Below are 4,004 nucleotides of genomic sequence, written 5' to 3' on the forward strand. Positions count from 1 at the left end.
AACTTGCTCCTGAGGTGCTTCGTATCTGCCATTGGAATTCAACGATCAGCTAATAGTGTAACAGGAGGAGAATCACGTGGGATGCGCTGTGGGCCACCGCTATCGGTTTTGATTGCTCCACGAGATGGCAGGACAGGTGCTTGACGACACGTATTAGGGGGTCAGGGAGATATAAGCACATGGGGGCGAGTGGTTTGGGCGGCTTTTGTTTGACGGCGGTGTGCCGTTAGGATCTCACCCGTGTAACTATGAAATAAACATTTGTTGTTGTTGTTCGAACGTTTTTGCTTGCTGTGTCTTCGTCGGCGATGGAACGGACGGACTGACGTCCCCCGAGATTGTGGAAACACAGGTTTCCACAACTGGCGCCCAACGTGGGGCCCGAACCCACGACCCGGAGATTAAAAGTCTCGTGCTCTACCGACTGAGCTAGCCGGGCCACCCGTACCCGCTGGTCTGCGCAGCCACGTCCGCTCCGCACGGGCGATCCTACCAAGGCGCCACTCCCCTTCAGGGGACAAACCCTAACTGACTGTCACCTGAATGACCCGCCCATCCTACATACCGAAGAAGAGAGGAGACTCCTGTGTCCGCTTTGCGGAGAACCGGAAATTCACCGCAGTACTCACTGACGTGACCCACTAAACAAGGCTAAACAGCAGCCCGCCCAGCCCGCCCATGGAGATGTCGCCACAGCATTGGCCACGCTCAGAAGGCTCAGGCCTGATCTTCTGAAGGCATCTTCCCCTACCAAGACGAATGAGGACGTAGTCCTCGAGGTGTCCGACGATGAACTATGAGTGACGGGTGGGACCCTTGATGGTGAGGGGATGTGGGCCATCGCTATCAGTTTTGATTGTGCCACGAGATGGCAGGACAGGTGGTTGACGACACGTGTGAGGGGGGCGGGTCAGGGAGATATAAGCACACGGGTGCGAGTGGTTTGGGCGGCTTTTGTTTGGCGGCGGTGTGCCATTAGGATCTCGCCCGTGTAACTAAGGTATGAAAGAAACCTTTGTTGTTGTTGTTCAAAGCTTTTTGCTTGCTGGGTCTTCCTCGGCGACGGAACGGACGGACTGACGCCCCGAGGTTGTGGAAACACTGGTTTCCATAGCCCCTTGTTTAGGAAGTAGATGACAACGCGTTCATGATGGAGAAGAAGTCTCGCGCTGCTCGCTCAACGCATGAATAATATGAAATTGTGTTGTGGTTCGTGATACAGCACCGCAATTAATTCACGGACATTTTGCTGACGATATACACGCAATTAGAAGCAGTGGGCACAATTAGTCGCGATATTAAATTCCCAGCGAAGGAGCTGTGAGGACATTTGAGCAATGTAAGCTCCAGGAAGAACTTTGTGTATTGTGCTGGTAATCGGACAGGTATGACAGTGATGAATTGCCTCCGCGGTGAAGTGGTTTCAATAAAAACATCTTCTTTGATACAAACGCGTTGTCGCCCGATCTAAACACCGGCGCCAACCGTGGTGGTGTCGATAGGAGCCACGCCAAGTTTGCAGCCGTCTTGACAGCTCTCATTCCGCTTAACGACAGTGTGACCCACCATAACGGCAGGGTGGAGGCCGACGTTCCCGCGAGCGACGCCGTCGCTTAAGGCACAGATATAGTCCAACGTTTTCAGCGTTGCAGTCAGCAAAAACCGAAGTCAGACACGCCAAGTAAAGCGGTCTGGGAAATATGCGTTTATAGTCGGACGCGCGTCAGCAGTGGCCTGCGAAAGTTGCGCATGCACAAAGTCACTGTGACTTCAGCAGCGCGACTGCGACTGCGCTGATCTGACCGCGCGAGCGCGGTCGGGGAAAAATAGAGCATGTTTCTATTCTGCGCGGGCGACGTCCTAGCGGCATGAACGCCACCGGCCGTGGTAGCAACTAGACTATAGAGGGCGTGATTTCCCCCGGCGTGGCGCAACTGTGTAGCGCGCGTACGCGCAGCACAGTTACGTCGGACTATATCTGCCCCTTTTTTTGGGCGACGTGTTTGGAGCAGAAAGAATACCAAATTCTCATCGCTAGCGTTACGCTGCATCACGTGTTCTTGCTCGCGAACGACACTTTCGCGCTACCGACATACAGGGTGAATTTAGCAAAGGTGCATTTTGATCGCGTCATAAACATAGAAGATGTCGGTTCTGGGGCATCAAACTTTGCAGACTGAGAGCCATTCGCCTGAAGTTTTGTCCATATTTTTTCAAATGCTATCACTTCGTAGAAAGAAGGTAGAAGCAAAGCAAATTCTCACCCCATGCATTTCCCATGGCCTATATACCGCCCGCAAACCGCCGTTTCCCCCTCTGTCTGCTTCGCGTTCACATCACCACGTATAGGTGGCGCCGCCTCGAAACCCTGCATCTGATCCATCTGGTTGTTGGTTGTCCCATAGGTTTCAGTTTTGCCTCGTCTCCAGGCAGCGCCACCTATACGTGGTGATGTGAACGTGAAGCAAACAGGGGAAAAATGGGGATTTGTGAGCGGTATAGGCGATAGGAAGTGCATGGGGTGGGAATTTGCTTTGCTTCTAACTTTTTTCCTACAAAGTGATAGCATTTGAAAAAAAAATATGGATAAAACTTGAGGCAAATGACTACTACTCTGCAAAGTTTGAAGCACCAGAGACATTATCTTGTATTTTTACGACTCGATCGAAATGTGTAACGTTTGCTAAATTCACCCTGTATATCGGAATAGGAGCCCGGTGAGTTCCTGAACGCAGTCAAAGGAAAGAAAGCACAGAGAGAGCACTGCTCTGCTGAGCAGGACTAAAGAACATACACTTGAATAAAGTGGAAGGCGCACCTACCAGCATTAAACTATTTCTAAGCATACACACACATTACACTTATCCAAAAACAGTCCTCATCGCAAACCTGTTCGCCGCAAAATCCACGAAAATACACACCATCCACAAGTGAGGAGGCGGGGATATGTTTAATAAGTAAAAAGAAATGTAAAGGTCAGCCAATGGAGGTCGGCTTGCCATTCCAAAACAGGGGAAGAAAAGAAAAGGAACAAAAGGAAAGAAGGGAAATTGAAAAGGAGAAGAATAAAAGAAAAGGTGAAGAAGAAAGGAGAAATGGGGAAGAAAAGGAAATGTAGAAAAGCAACACACAGGGGAGCAGCAGCGCACAGTGTACCCAGCGAGAGGCCCTCCATGTTTGTTTGGAGGCGAGCGTCCATCAGGGAGCGTACAGGGAGCTCGCGAGCGCACTTGGCTGGCGCGTGCCCCTGGGGCGCCCCTTGGAGATACGGGTGCTTTGAGAAACAAAATTCTCCTCCCTCAGGGCTAGCGCTTAAATAGGGAGCGCTCACGGTTGGTTGGGAATACGGGGGATATGCCCTCCTGGTTTGTTTCGAGGCGAGCGTCCCTCAGGGAGCGTACAGGGAGCTGGCGAGCGCGTGCCCCTGGGGCGCCCCTTGCAGATACGGGTGCTTTGAGAAACGAAATTTTCCTCCCTCAGAGCTAGCGCTTACATAGGGAGCACTCACTGTTGGTTGGGAATACGGGGGATATGCCTTCCATGTTTGTTTCGAGGCGAGCGTCCCTCAGGGAGCGTACAGGGAGCTCGCGAGCGCACACTGCTGGCGCGTGCCCCTGGGGCGCTCCTTGCAGATACGGGTGCTTTGAGAAACGAAATTTTCCTCCCTCAGAGCTAGCGCTTACATAGGGAGCACTCACTGTTGGTTGGGAATACGGGGGATATGCCTTCCATGTTTGTTTCGAGGCGAGCGTCCCTCAGGGAGCGTACAGGGAGCTCGCGAGCGCACACTGCTGGCGCGTGCCCCTGGGGCGCTCCTTGCAGATACGGGTGCTTTGAGAAACGAAATTCTCCTCCCTCAGAGCTAGCGCTTACATAGGAAGCACTCACTGTTGGTTGGGAATACGGGGGATATGCCTTCCATGTTTGTTTCGAGGCGAGCGTCCTTCAGGGAGCGTACAGGGAGCTCGCGAGCGCACTTGGCTGGCGCGTGCCCCTGGGGCGCC

At 52.7% G+C, this 4,004-nt stretch overlaps 1 non-coding gene across 1 annotated transcript; it reads right to left on the reverse strand.

The window, feature by feature from the left end:
• Positions 1-366: 366 nt before the first annotated feature.
• Positions 367-439, reverse strand: Trnak-uuu (transfer RNA lysine (anticodon UUU)). The gene has a single exon. It is a non-coding gene; the product is annotated as a tRNA-Lys (tRNA).
• Positions 440-4,004: the final 3,565 nt, after the last annotated feature.

The sequence above is a fragment of the Ornithodoros turicata genome, chromosome 2 (assembly GCF_037126465.1).
Source record: "Ornithodoros turicata isolate Travis chromosome 2, ASM3712646v1, whole genome shotgun sequence".
Lineage (NCBI taxonomy): Eukaryota > Metazoa > Arthropoda > Arachnida > Ixodida > Argasidae > Ornithodoros > Ornithodoros turicata.